This window comes from Tursiops truncatus, chromosome 11, assembly GCF_011762595.2.
Source record: "Tursiops truncatus isolate mTurTru1 chromosome 11, mTurTru1.mat.Y, whole genome shotgun sequence".
In the NCBI taxonomy this organism is placed as follows: domain Eukaryota; kingdom Metazoa; phylum Chordata; class Mammalia; order Artiodactyla; family Delphinidae; genus Tursiops; species Tursiops truncatus.
In genome coordinates, this window is record NC_047044.1 from 26472366 (window position 1) to 26494335 (window position 21970).

General features: G+C 41.0%; 1 protein-coding gene across 7 annotated transcripts in view; it reads right to left on the minus strand.

Annotated features, from left to right (window-relative positions):
- The window catches only part of CRADD (CASP2 and RIPK1 domain containing adaptor with death domain), a 224174-nt gene that overhangs the window by 12613 nt on the left and 189591 nt on the right, over nt 1-21970 (minus strand). For 5 of the 7 annotated variants that reach the window (XR_012324257.1, XR_012324259.1, XR_004528860.2 and 2 more), the window contains one exon: nt 13334-13426. The exons of the other annotated variants lie outside the window; for them this stretch is intronic. The gene's annotated coding sequence lies outside the window, so the exon portion shown is untranslated. The remainder of the gene's footprint in view (nt 1-13333; nt 13427-21970) is intronic. 7 annotated transcript variants of the gene reach the window in all.

The following is a 21970-nucleotide window of genomic DNA, read 5'->3' on the forward strand; positions in this document are numbered from 1 at the left end:
TATTATTATTTTTTCTTCTGAATTCAAACAAGGTTAAGTATGCTATGACTGCCTGAGGTTAATGAACATGATTTTTTCTTATCTTCCTTGAAAGAGGTTTTGTATCTTTTCTTTTTTTTAACCAACACCCTAGAAATTGCACCCCTCCAGTGAAAGAACAGAAAGTAAGAATGGGAGGGTCCTTCTATTTTCTTCATAAAATTAGTACCTTTTTCTTTATAATTTATAACAAAACCAATAAATGAAACCCCACAGCCCTATAGAAAGACACTGTTGCTTTAAATGAGCTTTGCTGTTATATAATTCTCTGGCTGACTTCACCCAGCCAGCTTTCAAGGAACTGTAAAGAAATCTTTAAACACTAATATTTCTCTTATTCACACTGGCAGGAAAACACAAAGGAAATGGACAACCTGAACTACGTCAATGGTAAAAAGTGAAGAGCCAAGTCCTTGACAACAGGGCTACGTATGCCACCCCCGCTCCCCTGCACCGGCCCTAGTCTTGGGGTCCTTGTCAAGCTCCAGGCAGCCATGGCCCTTCCTTTGTGGCTGTTGTCCATTGGAAGATCCAAGGCCACATGTGCTTTGGGAAACAAGATACTGTAATTAATCAAAGAAAACAAAAACAGCTTCTTTTCCATAATGGGCCCATCGAAGGGCTTTTCTAGGAAAACCCCGATCAAGCTGCTCCTTCTATTTCCCTAAAGGCTAACAGCCAAGGGACAGGGTTGGAGGGGTGTGTGAGGAGGTATCCATGGAAGTTTATTCCCAAATAGTCCCTTCCCAGAAAAAGACTTCATTGTGCTAACTCAAACCGCTGAGCATCAGCTAACAGCAAGGGCCCCGTGGAAGAAATCAAGTCTCCTCTTTCTGAGGCATCACTGATCCTGTACCGACCCAAGAACTCACCTTCTTCTACAGAATTATTCTGATCAGACAGGATTCCCAGAGGGGACCTGGGAAGTGAGACTCTGAACCAAACTAATGAGGAAGTGTCAGAAAAGGCAGCCAAGCAGCACTGTTGTAAAACCAACTCTTACCACATGCTTACCTTGTTAGAAGTAAACACAGTGTAATTCTGGCACAGTGGTTCCCCCTTACCCGGGAGGGATACATTTCAAGACCCCCCAGGGGATGCCTGAAACCTCGGATAATACTATATTTATATACTATAGATAATATGCTTTTTCCTACACGTAAATAGCTGTAAGAAAGTTTTGTTTTTAAATTAGGCACAGGAAGAGAATATCCCAATTGCCAGCATCACTACCCTTGTGCTTTGGGGCCATTATTAAGTAGAAGAAAAGTTACTTGAACACAAGCACTGTGATACTATGACAATTGATCTGATAACCAAGACACTTACTAAGTGACTAACAGGTGGGATGCGCTGGACAAAGGGATGATTCTCGTCCCAGGCAGGATGGAGCTGGAAGATGTGAGATTTCACCACGTGACTCAAAATGGCATGCAATTTAAAGCTTATGAGTTGTTTATTTCTGGGATTTTGCATTTAACATGTTCAGACTGAGGTTGTCTGTGAGTAACTGAAACCATGAAAAGCAAAAGCATGGATAAGGGAGGGGTTACTGTGCTAGGTAAAGACAGGTAGGGTTGGGACTAGGGTGAGGAGGGTGAGGCATCACCTCTGGTGCAAAATTTAAAGATACCAAATAAACCCAGCCATCAAATAAATAATATAAATAACATTGTAATGCAATATTAAAAAATCAAAATTAATGTCAAAAATTCATGATGAACAAAATATCAAAATTTAAAGACAGGATCTGGTTTCACAAGTATTGTGTGTTCCCGGTGACCAGCACTTGACTTTGAATGGACTCATAGGTCTCGGTGAAGCAGGGTAACCAAAGGAGCCAGGATTCAGAGTCAGAGACAGAAGATCAGCCTATGGCTATGTGGCTTTCAGCATATTCCCAGCCTCTCTGAGTTCTGGTCCTCATTTGTAGAGTGGGCTTAATATTGGCCCCACCTGCCTCACAGGGGTTGTTAGGACTAAATGAGGTCTTGTTCACGAGAGCATTTGATAAACTGTTTATCTTTGAAAAGATAAACAAAGTAACCTAAGGCATCCTTGAAATAGATAACAGAAAGTATAATAATAATACTGGTAATTGTAGTAGAAAGTGATATGGGACATACTTGGGGAGGGAAGGAGAGAAAAGGCAGAAGAGAAGAAAAGGGTGGAGGGGTAGGGTAGGCTGTGTGCTGGGAAGTGGGAGGAGCCCTGATTCCAGATTCTGACCTGAATTCAAGTCTCTGCTCAGCTATTTACAATTTGCAGAACTTCGCCTCATTTTCCAGCCTCTCTGAGGCTCAGTTTTCTCATTCTTAAAATGGGGACAATAATGGATTGACCATGTGAAATAATGTGTGCACAGTACCCAGTATGGTCTGGTACAAACTAGGTGTTAACCCCTTTCACCACAGACACACACACACACACACACACACACACACACACACACACACACACACACCTCCCTGCGTGATTACACCCACACCCCAGACTTCTCCCGTGAAGAGTAAAGAAAGGGTAAGAAGGAGAGAAACAGGAGAGGAAGGAAGAATATAAGCCAAGATTGGAGGAGGTAAGAGAATAGAATAGAAAGGGGCAAAGAGAGAGGAAAGGAAGGAGGAAGGAAAGGAAGAGACGAAAGTGGGCACACTCAGTAGATACAGATGATTTTACTACTGTTTTCCTTTAACCTTCCTACTAGCTTTATAAGTGATTGATCAGTAGATTGCTTGCTGTCCTAAGCTGAGAGCTCTCATAGGCGAGTCAGTTCAAGTTTCCTAGGAAACACCCATGGAAAGAATCAAGATCAACAACATATTTAAGATTTACCTGTGATGACACACATACCTCTGATTCTTTTGTTTTACCTGTAGGATATTTTAGAACATACCTCCGTTTACATATCCATTCTCTCAAGGGTAGACATTTAAGTTGTTTAAGGGCGCTTCGATTGTAACAGTAATACTTCATTTCTTAAGTTGGGTGGAAGGTATGGAGAAGTTCAATATACTAGTTTCTTGTTTTCTATGTCTGAAACAGTTGAGCTCATCTAGAACTCCTACTGATTTGGTCAAACTTCCAGGCTTTGCTCTTCAGTTCAAGACAGGCGGGATTTCTGGGGGTGGATGAAGCACATCCACATGAACGGTCTGTGTAGCGTGGGCACACTGCCGGAGTCTGCCCAGCAGCCACACTGCCACACAGGGGGACCATGTGCCTAGTGGCTCTGCCTGTCCAGGGGAGTGAAGGTCAAGCCACACTGACTGAGATGCAGCTAGAAGGCCTGCAGCTTCCCAGACAGACACCGCTACCTGAGATCTTGCCCTGCCTGGAAGCCTAAGGCCAGGCCCCACAGGCAGTTCCAGACCCAGTGCTGGGATTCTGTGGAAGCCTTGGATGAGAGATGCTGAAGGGAAAACAGTTTTCTCCACTAACATCTGAGCTCCTCTGAATCAAATCTCTGTACCTTTCATGGAACAAAGGGGGAAAATGTTTGTAAGCGTGGGGGGCTGACAGTCACAGTTGATCCCCTACAAGTCAGTCTGTGCATTTCCTTCCTAAGGAACTGGAGACATAAGAAGTGCCAGGAATCCAAAAGAATAAATCTTCTGGAAACTGTTCCTGTTTGCCTTTGGAATGTCTTGATCCTTCAGTAGATTTGTTTCTTAGAGACTGTTTGCTTTGGCTACAATCAAAATTGGTCTGCATTCCCCAGTATCCACCTGCTCTGTGGGGTGATTGTCTTCCCTCAAGCAGCTATGAGGGCTGAGTACCTGCCTCCAACAGACAGCCTGTTACACGGACAATCCACTAAATCATGACTTGGGGCTGGGATCTTGGTCAGGGACTAGGGTGAGAAAGTGAGGTGTTCACCTTGGACACAAAGGTTAAGGGGACATCCAAAAACTCAGAAAGTGAGATAAGTAATATTTTAATGAAACATTTTAAAAAATCAAAATTAATGCAAAATAATCCATGATGAACAAAATATCAATATTTCAAATAAAGATGGGGTCTATGCAGAATTAAAGGAGCAATAAAAAGTTTTACAGACAAGCAAAAGCTAAAAGAGTTCACCACCACTAAACCAGCCTTATAAGAAATGTTAAATGGAGTTCACTAAGCAGAAAAGAAAAGGCCACAATCGTCTGAGAAATAAGACAATTATGAAAGGAAATATCTCACTGGTAAAAGCAAACAATAGAAAAGGTAATAGATCAATCACTTATAAAGCTAGTAGGAAGGTTAAAGGAAAAAATGTAGTAAAATCATCTATATCTACAATAAGTGAAGAAAGACACAAAATTAAAACATGTAAAATGTCAAAAAAATAAAATGTGGTGGGGGGTTAAAAGTTAAAATTATATGGCTGTTATAATGTGTACAAGCTTAAGAGATTGTCAACTTAAAAAAAAATATATATACACACACACACACACACACACACACACACACACACACCCCTACCTCTTAGTAACCACAAACCAAAAACCTATAATAGATACACAAAAAGTAAAGAGAAAGGAGTCAAAACATAACACTAAAGACAGTCATCAAACCACAAAGGAAGAGAGCAAGAGAAGAAAGAAACAAAGAAGAACTAAAAAAGCAATGAGGAAACAAAATGGCAATAAGTATCAACCTATCAATAATTACTTTAAATGTAAATGGACTAAATGCTCCAATTAAAAGACATAGAGTAGCTGAATGGTTTAAAAAAAAAAACCCAAGATCCATATATATGCTGCTTACAAGAGACTCACTTCAGATCTAAAGACATACACAGGGTGAGGGAATAGAAAAATACATTCCACGAAAATGGAAATGAAAAGAAAGCTGGGGTAACAATACTTACATAAGATAAAACAGATTTTTAAACAAAGACTCTAAAAAGAGACAAAGAAGGGCACTACATAATGATAAAGGGATCAATCCAACAGGAAGATATAACACTTATAAATATATATGCACCCAACATAAGAACACCTAAATACATAAAGCAAATATTAAAAAGGGAGAAATTAATAGTAACACAATTATAGTAGGGGACTTTAACACTCCACTTACATCAATGGACAGGTCATCCAGACAAGGAAACATTGGCCTTAAATGACATGTTAGATCAGATGGACTTAATATATATATGGAACATTCCATCCAAAAGCAGCAGAATACACATTCTTATCAAGTGCACATGGAACACTCTCAAGGATAGGTCACATGCTAGGCCACAAAACAAGGCTCCATAAATTTAAGAAGGCTGAAATCATATCATCTTTTCTGACCACAATGGTATGAGACTAGAAATTAACTACCAGATGAAAACTGGAAAAAACATAAACACATGGAGTCTAAACTATACTAAAAAACCAATGGCTCACTGAAGAACTCAGGGAAATAAAAAATACCTTGAGACAATGAAAATGGAAACTCATTGTAAAATCTATGGGACGCAGCAAAAACAGTTATAAGAGAGAAGTTTATATTGATACAGGCCTACCTCAGGAAACAAACAAACAAAAAATCTCAAATAAACAACCTAACCTTACATCTAAAGGAACTAGAAAAAGAAAAAAAAAAAAAAACTAAGTTAGGTGAAGGAAAGAAATAATAAAGGTGAGAGCAGAAAAAAATGAAATAGAGACTAAAAAAAATAATTAAAAAATATCACTGAAACTAACAGGTGGTTCTTTGAAAAGATAAACAAAATTGATAAACCTCAGCCAGACTTATCAAAAGAGAGAGAGAGAAAGAGAGAAAGAGAGAGAGAGAGAGAGAGAGAGAGAGAGAGAGAGGGCCCAATCAATAAAATCAGAACTGAGAAAGAAGTTACAACAGATATCACAGAAATACAGAGGATCATAAGAAATTACTATGAACAATTATATGCCAACAAATTGGACAATCAAGAAGAAATGCATAAATTCCTAGAAGCATACAATTCTCCAAGACTGAATCAGAAAGAAATAAAACAGCTGACCAGACCAATTACCAGTAATGAAATCTAACTAGTAATAAAGAAAAACACCCAACAAAAGTCCAGCATGAGATGGCTTCACAAGCAAATTCTACCAAACATTTAAAGATTAGTTAATACCTATCCTTCTCAAACTATTCCAAAAAATTGAAGAGGAAGGAATGCTTCCAAACTTATTCTGCAAGGCCAGCATCACCCTGAATCCAAAACCAGACTAAGACACCACAAAAAAAAGAGCAAATTACAGGCCAATATCACTGATTAATATGAAGGCAAAAATTCTCAACAGACTATTAGCAAACAGAATTCCTTTAAAAGGATCATACCACATGATCAAGTGGGATTTATCCCAGGGATGCAAGGATGGCTCAATGTCTGCAAATCAATTAATATGATATATCACATTAACAAAATGAAAGATAAAAGTCATATGATCACCTCAATAGATGCAGAAAAAGCTTTTTGACAAACACTCTTCACAAAGTGTATATAGAGGGAACATACCTTAACAGAATAAAGACCATATATGACAAATCCATGGCCAACATCATACTCAGTGGTGAAAAACTGAAAGCATTTCCTCTAAGGTCAGGAACAAGATAAAGATGCCAACTCTCACCACTTTTATTCAAACTAGTATCAGAAGTTCAAGCCACCAAAATCAGAGAAAAAAAGAAATAAAAGGCATCTAAGTAAAACTGTCACTGTTTGCAGATGACATGATACTTTATTGAGAAAACTAAAGACTCCATCAAAAAACTATTAGAACTAATAAGTGAATTCAGTAAAGTTGCAGGATACAAAATTAATAAACAGAAATCTGTTGCATTTCTATACATTAATAATGAACTATCATAAAGAGAAATTAAGAAAACAATCTGATTTACACTGCGTCAAAAAGAATAAGATACATAGGAGGAAGTCTAACTAAGGAGGTGAAAGCCTGTACTCTGAAAAGTATAAGACATTGATGAAAGAAACTGAAGATGACAGAGACAAATGGAAAGATACCTTGCTCACGGATTGGAAGAATTAATATTGCATACCACCCAAGGCAATCTACAGATTTAATGCAATCCCTATCAAACTACCAATGGCATTTTTCACAGAACTAAAACTAATAATCCTAAAATTTGTATGGAATCACTAAAGACCGTGAATAGCCAAAGCAATCTTGAGAAAGAAGAACAAAGCTGGAGGTTATATGCTCATGATTTCAAACTACACTTCAAGGCTAAAGTAATCAAAACAGTATGGTACTGGCACCAAAAGGACACATATATCAGTGAAACAGAATTGACATTCCAGAGATAAACCAATGCTAATATGGTCAATTAATATGTGACAAAGGAGGCAAAAAAATGTTGAAGACAGCCTCTTCAATATATGATGCTGGAAAAACTAGACAGCTACATGCAAAGGAATAAAACTGGACCACTTTCTCACACCATGTAAGAAAATAAACTCAAAATGGATTAAAGACTAAAGATATTATGTCCTTGTGCACACTGCTGTATTTAAAATAGATAACCAACAAGGACCTACTGTATAGCACTGGGAAAAAAAAAGAGTATAGCTCTATGCTAAGTAGTATGGATGTATAAAAAAGAAGAATAAAATACTATCCCTGGTCTCAAAAAATAAAAAATAAAATAAAGATATTATATCTTCCTACTTAATAGAAGTTTCCATTAAAAATAAAATTTTAAATGCAATATTTTTAAAAAATCAAAATTGATGCAAAAAAGTACATGATAAACAAAATATCAATATTTCAAATAAAGAGGGGTCCACGCAAAAGCTCCTGAGTTGAATGCAACTGGGAAGTGCGAGGATCAGCCTGTCCTTTGTGAATCCTGGTATCACCATGGCAGGTCAGGAAAGAAAATGTTCCCTCATCCCAGAAACATGAATCTATCCCACAGCAGGATGGCAGGGTCCAACCTGTACCGAATAAAGCAAGCCACAACCCCACACCATGGACCCAGGCACAGCTTCAGGCCTCTTCCTCCCTCCAAGCCGCTCAGCCTCCCGTCCCTTCCCCTCCAGGACAATTCAGCCTCTGCCATACATGGATCTATACACATGTTTAATCATATATGGTACATACCATGTATAATCATGCATTAACTATTTACTCCAGAGGTCTCCAGTGGACTGCTGGAGGTCATCTTATTTAGCTCAGTTTTGTTGTTGTTGTTTTTTTTTTTCAATTAATTACTTAAAAATTGGGAGAGCCTCACCAAAAAGTCCAAATTTCTAGCCTATCTTTAAAAAGCCAAATTTCGGGCTTCCCTTGTGGTGCAGTGGTTAAGAATCCTCCTGCCAATGCAGGGGACACGGGTTCAAGTCCTGGTCCGGGAAGATTCCACAGGCTGCGGAGCAACTAAGCCCGTGTACCACAACTACTGAAGCCCAAGCACCTAGATCCTGTGCTCCGCAACAAGAGAAGCCACCACAATGAGAAGCCCATGCGCCGCAACTAGAGAAAGCCCGCTCACAGCAGCGAAGACCCAACACAGACAAAAATAAATAAAAAATAAATTAATTTTTTTAAAAAAGCCAAATTTCCAGCTTGAAAAATCTGTAAAAATCCAAATGTTTGGCAACTGATAACAACAACAATAATAATAATTTCCATTATTGAGAATATATTAAATGCTGAGCTCAGTGCTCAGTACTTTAGATATTTTTTCTCTTTTAACTGTCACAGCAATTCTGTACTTACCACACGCATTTTACAGATAATGCACCTGAGGCTCAGAACTCTTAAATAACTTGTCCCAAATCACACACCTAATAAGCAGCCCGACCAGATTCAAACCAGGGGAGTTTGACTCTAAAGCTCGATCTTTCATTCTTCTGTATCTTCCACCATCCTGGGGGCATGGACTAAACTACCGTTTTTCAAAAGTGTTCCAAGAAGCCTAAAAGGCCCTGTGTGAGTATTAGGGGGTGGGATGCCCCCACCCCCACCAGGAGGCTGGCTCAGGTCCCAGGGCTCCCGCTTTTATCATAACAGTTCCTTTTTTTTTTAAACCATTTGATATATTGGAGTCCGGTTCAAGAATTCTTTGAGGAAAGAGAATTCCGCTGCTCAGGAACAAAACCAAAACAAAGCCGCAAACCCAAACTGTCTTTTTATCTCTTCTCCACATACTATGATTTCCTGGATCATCAGGAAAACGTCCTCCTTCTCCCATTCCCAACCTACCAGATCTCTCTCCATCTTATCGCATCACTCTGGTTCTGCCTTTGAGCATTTGGGTGCTCGTTGGGCCACTTCTTACAAATGGTGAATGGCCAAGTATCCAGCGACTTAGGAGCCATGGAGCCATGGACCTTCCTCACAGACCTGCTGTGGGCAGACAGGGGCAGTCTAAAACTGTGCTGAGGTCAACACAGGGTGGACAAGGGTGATGAGCTGAGGGCAGCAGAAGCTAAAATCCACTGAGCCTGGTAGAGAGGCTGTCCCCTTGCTTCTCTTAGGTCTTTTATGGGTCATCATGAATTTCAGTCCTGTCATGGCTGTCTGTGAATTGAGGGTATTCTTTTTTTTTTTTTTTTTTTGCGGCATGCGGGCCTCTCACTGTTGTGGCCTCTCCCGTTGCGGAGCACAGGCTCAGAGGCCATGGCTCAAGGGCCCAGCCGCTCCGCGGCATGTGGGATCTTCCCAGACTGGGGCACGAAGCCGTGTCCCCTGCATCGGCAGGCGGACTCTCAACCACTGCGCCACCAGGGAAGCCCGCGGGTATTCTTTATGCAGTGCCAGGACAAGTGGCTTCAACGACTATCCAGGGTAGTGAAAAGAGCCCTGGCAGAACCAGAGCTGAGCTCTCTCAGTGCGTGGCGCTTTATGACCTTGGACATATATAAAATGTGCGTTGTTTCTCTCTGTGTACTTCACCCAACAGTCCTAGGGACACACGGCGACTACTTTCAAAAGCATAAAGTGACATAAGAATGGATATTGTGTTTTAATTACATGTACATGGTCTGATCAACAAAATCAAGAAAAAGTGGGAGCTTCCAGATCCTCTTTGAAGACAGGATGCTGGAGCTAGCCTTGCCAATGTGATTTCAGCCTTGGATTCAAGGGCCATCCACTTACCAATGACTTCCAAATCCAAAACTCATTCAGATTTCTGTCCTGAGATTCCAACACATGGTTCCTACTCTGTATTGAATAGCTCCACTTGGATGTCCTGCACACTCCCCCAGCAATTTCCAAAATGGAACTCACCCACACCTCTCTGAAACCTGCTCCTTCAGCAGTGTTCTAGTTCAGGAGCTGGCAATCCCATTCATACCTCCCGGAAACCTGGGAGCCATCCTCGACTGCTTCCCTGTTTCACTTCTCATGTTTAATCAGTGTCAAGTTTCTGTGGATTCAGTTCACTCCTCAAGAAGCTCTTGGATCTCTCCAGTCTCTCCACCTCCAATGGTGTGACCTGGACTAGACCATGCCCGTCTCTGGCCTGGATGACTACAATTATCACCTATTGGTTATCCTGCTTCTGGTCTGTCCCCCATCCTGAGTCTCATGCTCCAAATCACCATTTAGGTCTTTCTGAAACACACACATACAGATCTTTCTAGAACACAAGCATGATCATGTTAGCCTCATGCTTAAATCCCTTTGATGGTTTGCAGTTTTTCTTAGGAAAATCCTAACTCTTTAACCTGCATGGCAAGGTTAGCCCCCTGCCCATCTCTCCAGCCATCTCTACTCTCAATACTCCAGCCAAACTGCATTTCTTTCAGTTCCCCAAACACATTCTATTTTCTCACTTCTACCCCTTTGCACACGTTCCTCCATCTGCTGAGGATATATACCCCCTGTGATGGTTAATTTTATGTGCCAGCTTAACCGGGCTAAGGAGTAAGTGGTAAAACATTATTTCCGGCTGTGTCTGTGACAGCGTTTCTGGAAGAGATTATCATTTGACTCAGTAGACTGAGTAAAGATCTCCCTCACCAATGCAGGTGGGTACCTTCCAATCGGTTGAAGGTCTGAAGAGAAGAAAAAGATAGAGGAAGGGTGAATTTGCTGTCTGCTTGAGCGGGGACATCTATCTTCAGACTGGGACTTCCACCACTGGCTCCCCTGGGTCTCAGGCTTTTGGACTCAGACTGAAGTACACCACTGGCTTTCCTGGTTCTCCACCTTGCAGAGCACAGACTGTGGGACTTCTAGGCCTCCATAACTGTGTTAGCCAATTCCTATAATAACTCCCCTCTTATATACATCTCTGTATACCTCCTGTGGGTTCTCCTTCTCAGGAGAACCCTGACTAATCCACTCCCATCAACTCCTACTCATCCTTGGGGTCTCAGCTTAGATGGCACTTTTTCTAGGAAGCTTTCAATGACCTTCTAAGACTGAGGTAGCTCCCCTTCTGTTGCATTTCCACAAGCACCCTGTCCTACCTTCATCGAGCTCTTACCATAATGCACAGGTTATAATTCCTTGTTGACTTAACTGCTTTCCCCATCAGGCTAAAAACTCCATGAAAGCATATATTCTGTTTTCATTTGTATCCTCCGTACCTAGGTCATAGCCAGGCACCTAGGATGTGCTCAGTAAGTTTTACTTTTCTGACCAGAGTGATCAGACTACCAAATGTATGAGTTGCCTTGTAGCAGAAATATTAAGAATCACTAGCGAGAAAGCGTATGCTTGTTAAGGACAACATTTCAGTCAGGTGTGCAAGTCAGACTGTGCTCTAACAACACCAAGAACTGACCATTAACACCTTGGCAATTTGATAACTTCTCTGTTTCCTAGAAGTCCACGTGTTTTGGGGTTTGTTTATAGAAGTTGTGAGACAAAGTCTCTTTCTATGTATTTGAGAACTTTCTGAGTTTCACTTAATTTCTTCTTGCCAGACTGACACACCTTTAAATCCTTGTTTGAGGCCCTCTGTATTTTGTTGTGACCTTCTGTAGCCTCCACTCATCAGTGACCCTGGTGTTGAAATCTCCTCCTGATGGCAGTGTCTAAAAAACAGCTGTTATTAAAAGTGTATCCATGTCTGGTGTCCAGAGGTAGGAGAAGCGTGGGGTTTTTATTTTCCATGTTTAATCTACATTTTAACCTCTTTCTCCAAAGTTTCCAAACTATGGGCAACTGGTTAAACTATTTTAATTATTGTATCTCCCCACACAGTTTCTCTCATTTTCAAACACAGGTAAATGATTCAAAATGCATCAGACTCTCCCTGGTGTCTGCGCTACAGAAAGTGCAAAGACCTGGATTCAAGTCTTAACTCTACCATTTACAAGCTTGGGACCTTGGACCAACTACCTAACCTCTCTGAACTGCATCTTTCTCCTCTGCAAAGCAAGAACGACACCAACCTCACACCTCACTCTCTGCCTTGGGTGTGGGAGGCACTGCATAAATGTTGATGCCCTTCCCAAACGGTTCTGCTATTAATTATACCCATGATCATACAATGGTCTCTGTGGAATCTCCACAGATTGAAATGATTTTCTGGGCTAATAAATCTCCACTGTTAGTAGGAGCAGTTGCCATCCAGTCTCAATGTCCATACTCACTAACGCAGCTAAAACCTTTAAGACTCCCATTAAATGATAGGGTTGTTTGCTTTCTTCCCTGCAAAGCAGTACTCACACTCTCTGCTCATTCTCGTGGCCTTGGGGAGGGGGAAAACCATCCCACATGAGGGATGACCTCATCTGGACGCTGGGTCCAGAATTGAGTCACTGACCTCTCTGGACGCTGGGCCCAGAATTCAGCTGGACCACCATCAGGGGAAATAAAATCAGACAAAGAGGAAGGGGTGCAATGTGCAAAAGTTGAGAGTCAAAAAATTCTAGAGGAAGCAAAATATAAGAAGCTGGGGGCGTGGCCATCTTAGCTCGGCAGTTGGAAACTGCATAGATTTAGATTTCCCGAAAGTGATTCTTTACCTTTGCCCAGTACCTGGCGTCTACAGAGATTTTTCACAGCTGGTATCTCCTTTCATCCTTACAACCATCCTGAGAGGTTGGCAAATATTTTTATACCAATGGTTTAGAAGAAGAAACTGAGGAGAGTGTGCCCAGATCACACAAGTTTACACAAGATGGAGCTGGGACTTAACCTGGGGCTTCTAAGACCAGTGCTCTTTCTACCACATTCTCCTGCCTCTCATGCAGTTGGGGAAGAGGAAGATTCCAACAAATGTCAGGGGGAGCATATATTCAGGAACCCCATCACAGTGCCACAGCGGGAAAACACGAGACTGGGGTATAAAAGATCTGGCCTCCATTCCCAACCATTAACTCTTGAGATGTCAGTCTCCTTACCTCTGCAAAGAATAGGCAGCAATAAATGATTCAAAGTTCCCTCTTGTGTTTCTATTTCTTGAATGTGTGTCTTCAGTTATTTTAATGTATAACCTAGAAGAAACGCCAAAAAAAATTTTTGGAGTACATCACAAGTTCAGCAGCAACGATGGTACCTTTGACCTGATGTGACCACTATGGCTGATTTTAAAAGTTGAGATTTTCATTCATGGTTTCTTAGAATTAGGCCTCACTAAACTTCAATTAACCTTTCCACATCTCAGTTTTCTCATATGAAAAACAGGGATGACAATACCTTCAGTACAGGCAAAAGGAATTTTCTACTCCTTCCTCCCTGCCATCTTGCTTTTTCCTAGCCTCCCTGCCACCAACCCAAGGGAAAAGGAGTTGCTCATCTGACTGGTCAGTGTCTGGGACCAGAAATAGAACCTTGTACAGTCAGCCCTCTGTATCCATGGGCTCCATGTCTGCAGATTCAACCAACCGTGGACCAAAAATATTTGGAGATAAATTTTATAAAGTTGCAAAAAGCAAAACTTGACTTTGCCACTCGCCAGCAATTATTTACACAGCATTTACATTGTATTTGGTATTATAAGTAGAGATGATTTAAAGTATATAGGAGGTTATACGCAAACACACACCATTTTACATAAGGGACCTGAGCATCCATGCATTTCGGTATCTGCAGAGCCCTGGAACCAATCCCTTGTGGATACAAAGGGACAACTGTAATTGGGGGCAGGGTTGCCACCCCAGGAGTGGTTCTCTTTCTTTTCTGTTATATACAGTTGGGTGGGCAATAGGACTCAGCCTTCTCTCTGACTCTCCACCTCCTCTATGTAAGTGCCTAAGAAGGTAAGTTATTAGTCACCTTATTTTCTCTGTCATTTTGTCATCTTTCCTCCATGCATCCTTCTAGAGGGTACTAAGATCCCAAGATTTAGATTCAGGAAGAAGTAAGAGGTTCTCTTTAGACCTCAAGGCCTAAGGCATGTGCTTTTATTCACTTTTAATCAAAACCTTAATGGGGATTACTGGATGGTGGCTCAGTTAATAAAAAGCAGTACTGTCTTCTTTGACTCTTTCTAGGAACTGAGGTAGCTAGTCTCCCAGACAGTCCCCCGTGAGCCCCCAAATTCCTGGTGTTCATACCCTTTGGCAGTCCCCTCCCACACTGTACAGGGTTGATGGGTGTGACGAAGAGGATAAGGCAGGAGTGATGGTATGTAACTTCTGAACTAGTGGTAAGAGACTCTGTGGCTTCTGTCTTGGTCTCTTGGATCCTTTACTCCGGGGAAAGCCAGCTGCCATGTTTTGAGAAGCCCTGTGGAGAGGCCTCTGTGATTCCTTCTAGAGCAAACCCATACTCTTCTCTTTCTGCCCCACCCCCACCCCGCCCCTGCACTGCCCCAGTGCCCAGCAGCCCTCATTATACTTCATCATCCTGATATGAGGCCTTGTCTGACTTCCCCTTGCTCCATGAGGCCAGGAACGGACTATTTCTTACTAGTCTTTGAATCCTCAGTGCCTAGTGCAGTGCCTGGCACAGAGCAGTCTCTCAATAAATGCTTGTTGAATAAACAAATGGAAGGAAATTTAGTTTTATATTGATAATCATACCTCACAGGTAACTAATTTTTTTCCTTTTGTTCAAGTATCAATTTTTAACAGCTTTATTAGAGACAGAATTGATACACAAAGAACTGCATATATTTAATGTGTACACTTTGATAAGTTTGGACATATGCACACACCCGTGATACCTTCATGACAATCAAGGTAACAGACACTTCCAGCACAACACCTCCCAAGGTTTCCTTGTGTCCCTTTGGGGCTTTTGTTGTTGTTTTTGCTTGTTTGTTTTTTCTAGGTAAGAACACTTAACACAAGATCTACCCATCTAAGTGTGCACTTAACAAATTTTGAAGTGCACGATAGAGTCTTGCTAAGTATATGCACTAGGTTGTGTAACAGATCTCTAGAATGCATTCATCTAGCATAACTGAACCGTTATACCCAGTGAACAACATCTTCCCATATCCCCCTCCTCCCAGCCTCTGACACCACTATTGTATTCTCTGTTTCTCTAAGTTTGACTTTAGATTCCTTATGTAAGTGGAATAATTCAGCATTTGTCCTTCTGTGGCCGGCTTATCTCACTTAGTGTAATGTCTTCAAGGTACATCCATATTGTTGCAAATGGCAGAACTTCCTTCTTCATTAAGGCTAAATAATGTTCACATTTTAAATGTCAAAAGTATAAGGTTTGAAATTTTTCTTTCAGTAGAAGCCAAATATAGAAATCTATACTAGATTTCACAGACATTTAAGATCACTGAATAAGTCTGTGTGTAGAAATAAGGGACAAGTCTAAAGAAATCTCTGGAACTTAAGTAGGGGTTTCTATTTTGTCTCCAAATTCACCCTCATAATTTTAGTTCTAGTGTGTACCATAGGGTGAATCCCTTCTTCATAATTGGAGAACTTTATTTTTTCCCTTCTGTGTCCATATGCCTACTTGAATTATACCCAGGGTTTATCAAATTATACTCAAGCTGAATATTTTGGCCCCAAAGATGTATTCATTCTAAGTCTCTTACTGTTGCCACTTTGGGGGTAACTGTTTTTACTCAATTATACAGTCCCCTGAGATTGGTGGATATTAATTCCAAAGACTGAGAGGACCTCTATGAAGCAGAAAAATGGAGGGCAAACCACGAAGCCCAGGCTGACATTTTCTTTGTCCCCTAAATTTGCATTCTCAGAATTGAGCCAAAGGCCCCATGAAATTTGTTCCCAGCTTTCTGTACCTGCCTTCTCCTTCCCTCAAAAGCAGTCTTCAGAAGTTGATCAGTTGATTTATATGTAGGTACTGAAAGGTTCAAAAACTCAGAAAGAGGCCAAATTTATTTTAAAGATGATTAAGAAGAAAAATGAAGAGTTACCAGAAGGAAGAAGTATAACTAGATATTATACTCATGCTATATCTACCTCTCTATACAAATTTAGGTATGGGGGTGTGTGTGTGTGTGTGTGTGTGTATGTGTGTGTGTATACAAAAACAAAGCAAACTTCTGTACACAAACTTAAGTGACTGTGTGTGTGTACATACATACATATATGTGTATATATACACATAGGTATATACATATATACAAATACTATATATGCATATATTTTTAAATCACCCACTTCTTTGGTATAGGGTACAGAGTTCTCATATTACTCTGGGATAATCTCCCAAGGAGCCATTTTATCTGAACACACAGTTCTATTTATCCAGTTTCTGATGATTAGTCTCAGGGGCAACTTTATGCAATACATACTGTCTATGACACAAGGCTTCTCTACTTAAATCAAATGTCCAAACTGAGATCCAGTAAGACAAACAGTACCTCCTCTTCTGCACGTGCCAGTGTCTGGGTATGTGGGATGGAATAAGACGCTGGTAGTGAGGAAGCCAAATCTTTTGAAAATCTTCATCCCCTCCCTTTTCCTAGATGATTCTGGGATTTAGATGTGCAACAAACAAAAAGAAGAGGGACATTTTCTTGGAAGCTACAAAAGACCAATTTACTTTTTTTTTTTTTGAGCACTGCGAAACACACATAAAATAGGACATGTCTCTAAGAAGCTCTGACATATCTATCAGCCATGATCTCCTTTGTGTTAAAAGAAACCAGCCACAGAAATATTGTTGCTGCCAAAAAAGCGTTGTCTGCATCCCTTTTCACTTCCTCCCTGCAAGGATGCTTCATCAAATCATCACCAGAAGACAAAATCTGTTGCTTTGGGGCAGACAGTCAATGGAGGTTTGGTTGACTTTGTCACCTTGATGTGGTCACAGAGGTATTAGAGGTTGACCATGCAGCTGTTGGTTAAAAATGATAATCATCTGAAGAAAAGTACACATATACTGTCTCTACTTTCTTGGAACTGGGAGTTGGCTTCCTTGGACCATCTCCCCCTCCTTCCAGCTTCAAAAAAAGAAATTGCTAAATATTCAATTTGGTGTTTGCCTAAGGGTAGCTAAACAAGTCTCCTAGTGAGGTGTTTGTCTTTATTTCTGAGAAGGCAGCCTATCACTCAGTTTGATTCTAACAAAAATAAATCTCCCAAAACCAGCAGGGGAAAGGGGACTCATCAACAAAGGTCAACTAGAATAAATATCGTCTCTAGTTGAAAATAAGGTTTTCTGTCAAAGCTCCAGGAGCAATTGAAAGGCATAAAGAGATTTTTGGGTTCCAAAGAAGACCCGAAGACTCCAGCTGTCTGGTTGGTCTCCAAACATCAGGGAGTAAAGCAGTATTTGAATAGTGTCAGCAAAAGTTTCTTCTTCAGAAGTGTTCCTTGGGTGGTGACGGGGTGTGTGTGTCAGGAATATATATGGTGGACCATGAGGGGGTCAAATATTCTGTTCTTATGCTCCCGAATTGGCACTTTCTCAATCATATTCTTAAACTCACAGTTGTTAAGATGATCATGAAGAACGTTAGAAGCAGCAGAATCGGAAAGCAAAACAGGGAGCTGCATAGCCTCATCCTAGGCTTGTTCCCTAACATTAGAATTGGTCTAGAATTCTGTAATTTTTCCCCCTGATCTCCAAAGAGACACCAGTTCCACAGCCAGAGCCAGTGTAAGAAAAAGTGTATTCAAAGCCTTCCTTCGGGGTGTGGCAACTACCTATTTTGCTCCTGGGTCAGAGAGTACATCTGAACTCCAACTGCCATCCCTCTTCTACTTGAAGAAAAAAAAAAGCTGGTTAGTTCAAGATCATGGACTGAGCCAAGATGGCTACTTCTCCTTCCTCCCAAACACTAGGGAAATGAGATACATAACATAAGACAAAGTCTTAGTCCTAGGTAAGACTGAGTCCTAGAAAATGCCAGTTGAATAGAAACTAAAGAAGTTCTGAGTAGTAGCAGACTGGCAGAAATACCAGAGAGATGAGAAACACAGCTGAAGGAGGGGGCTGCTGGATGAATAATTCTCTAGCCTGTAAACTTCATCAGAACAAGTCATCATTTGTCTTATTCATTGTTGTATCCTCTCTTCCTCGTATAGCTCCTGGCACAAAGTGGATGTTCAATAGTGACTATTAAATATAAATACACTGGTTTTCCTAAGAGAAAAACAAACTCAGGGTCAGCAGGAGAGAAGTGTATTGTGGGATATCGACCGAGGAGTTGAAGCACTGCCAGGCCACTGTCCCCCAAGTTGCACACTGAGGAGCTAGTTATGGTGTTTGCCCTCAGGCTCTTAGTAAAGAACCAGCCATGGGGGCCTCCTAGAATATGGATGGGGCCAGACAGAACAGTACGGCATGGCCCAGACATTACTGAATTGTTATGTAAGGAAAGGCAACTTGGAACAGGTGTGAAATCCTCTGAGGTGCTCCAAGGGGTAACTTTCCCTACTTGCTTATTTGAGGAATGCCTCCACCCTGCTGGCCCATCCCCCTGCCCATAAACCTTGGGGCACAACACATCTGTCAGTCAGTCATCACATTCCAGGGGCATGCCTGGTAAGGGGTGTTGGAAGAGGACCGTAACAATTGCTCAGGAAATGATATAGCTACAAATACTGATAAATGTACATATGGAAATGAACAACCCACAGGGGGAGACAAGATGGTGGAGTAGAAGGATGTGACCTCACCTCTTCTTATTGAAACACCAAAATCACAACTAACTGAACAACCATCAACAAAAAGATGCTGGAATCTACCACAAAGATACCCTATATCCAAAGACAAAGAAGAAGTTACGGCAAGACAATAGGAGGGGCGCAATAGTGATAAAATCAAATACCATGCACGCTGGGTGGGCGACCCACAAACTGGAAAATAATTATACCACAGAAGTTCTCCCACAGAAGTGAAAGTCTGAGCCCTGCATCAGGCTCTCCAGCCTGGGGGTCTGGCAATGGGAGGAGAAGCCCCCAGAGAATCTGAAAATGAGCAATCCAGAACCATCAGACCTTTGAACCAAACTCAAAAGACTAAAAGCTGAACCAGTAAAGAACTTGTTGCAACAAAAATATAATTGAGGTTTTGTTCCTCTCCTGATAACAGGGAAAATAAAGGGAACAGTCAACAGGCTAGAGAAGAAACATAAACTGGCCTGAAAGAGTTAATCAATCTTAGATGTATTTTAACTGTTCCTAATCTGTAGTGTCTGTAATTAGATTTGTCCTTCACAAAGTTAACCTGTCACCCCCCTAACTTGATGTAAATTACGTTCTGCACCTATTACCCCCTAATTCTGTGTAATTTACATCCTGCACCTGGTATTTACTCTCCCTACACTTTCTTGTAGCAAATCACCCCTTGTAGCTGTTTGCATTTCAGAAAGAAGGTCATAGGCCGATAACCCACAGACAAAAGGACTCAATTATGGGGCTGCCAGGCCCAATTACCAGGCTGCCTGACGCCAGCAGTGACTTTAAAAATACTGCAAGAAGAAGGCAAGACCTTCACCACTTTGATCCTTATCACTTACCCTGGACTGCAAGTTCCACCTGTAAGACCCCTGTCATTCCTCAGGAGACAGGGGCACAGTTCTTGAGGCACTAGCGTGCTGTGTCTTCCCTTTGCCTGGCAGAGGAATAAAAAAGCCTCTCTATTTCTTTTCCTCCAGATCTCTGTCTCCATATTTCTATTCAGCATTGGTGAACAGGGAGCCAAGGTTTTTGGCAACAAACTGACATCTGAGGAATGAGCAAATGTAAGAAGCCTAGAAAATATTTTATTTAGTACCTGAGATACAATGGATATCACATCCATTAAACAAGAGTCAGCTGCCATAGAAAAAGCAGCAATCAGAGAAAAAGAAAGACAACTTAAAAATTAAAAATAATGATGAACAAATTCTAAAACTCAGTGTTGGAGATGAATTACAGAATAGATACAACTGAAAAGAGAAGTAGTGATTTGCAAGACCAAATCAAAGTATTTTTCCCTAAACATATAGCAAAAAAATCAAAGAAAAAAATTTTGAGAGAAAAGAAATATAGAAGATTCAGATGAAAAAAACCCTGTTGAGTAGGAATTCTAGGACATAATGGCTTAAGTGAGACCTGGCCCTCCCACCATGACTCCCTGGAATAGAGCTCCTGTGACTTACTGTTTTGCTGAGAAGAGGGTCTGGGGAGTCCTGCCTCAACAACTCCCTATTTGTTATTTCTGATGAACAATCTTCAGTCATTCTATCTTTATTCTTATGTATATGTTGTGTCTTTTATTTGGCTGTTTTTGAGATATTTTTCTTTATCCTTCCTTTTCAGCCATTTAACACAATGATGTGCCTTGATATGAATTTCTTTTACGTATTTTCCTCTGGGGTTTACTGGGTTTCTTAGACTTATGGACTGATATTATTAAGCAAATTTGGAAAACTTCAGCCAAAAGTTCCTTAAATACTTTTTGCCCCATTAGTTCTCTCCTCTCCTTCTGAATAACACGTATGTTAGATTGCTTATTTTCCAATAGTTAAGTGAAGCTCTGTTCATTTCTTTTCAAGTTTTTTTTTTTTTTTTCTCTTTTCAATTTGGTGATATTTGTTGACTTTTCTTCAGGTTCCCTGATCTTTCCTTCTGCCATCTCCAAACTGATGTTAATCACACCCAATGTTTTTTCAGGTATTCTATTCTTTATTTGAGATATTGTATTTTTCAGTTCTGCGATTTCCATATATTTCTTTTTGTTTTTCAGCATTTTCATAACTTTCCCCAAATCCCCATGTCTTCACATATTATATCCACTTTTGTATAAATTATTTAACATATTTATAATAGTAATTTTAAAGTCTTTTTTTTTTTTTTGCGGTACACGGGCCTCTCACTGCTGTGGCCTCTCCCGTTGCGGAGCACAGGCTCCCGACGCGCAGGCTCAGCGGCCATGGCTCATGGGCCCAGACGCTCCATGGCATGTGGGATCTTCCCGGACCGGGGCACGAACCTGTGTCCCCTGCATCGGCAGGCGGACTCTCAACCACTGTGCCACCAGGGAAGCCCTGAAGTCTTTACATGCTAATTTCACCATCTGCTTTGTCCGTGGGTCTCCTTTTATTTGGTTTTTGGTTTTTGGTGTCTTTATTATGGGTCACATTTTTCTGCTTCCTTGTGTGTCTGGTAATTGTTACTGTACACTGGACACTGTAAATGACATACTGCGGACAATCTAAATTCTGTTATCTTCCTCTGATGAGTACTGGGGTTTTGCTCCAGAAGGCAGCTAAATTGCTTGTGGATAACATTACTCTTCTGCAGGCTTGTTTATCCATTTGTTAGGCTAGTTATATTTTAATTTTATTCTTAGTCTTAGGCTCATAGTCCTTAGCTCACAGTCCTGAGATATGGTCCTTATATCTAAGGCATGATACTTCCAGCATATCATAGAAATGCAAGACATATTTACCAAGCCCCTCTAATTTGGTAGATTTTAACTTCAAACTCTGTCTCCCCAGTACCAGGCAACTGCTGAAGTCTCTGCTCAGTTCTTTCAGCCATCCAGCTGTTGTTTTCTGCTCTGCTCCTTGGAGACTTGCCCTGTGCCTTTGCAGTTGAAGAGTCAGCCAAGCTTTTGAGAAGGTTTTGTACATAGATCTGAGGGCTCCTCCCAACCATCACTCCTAC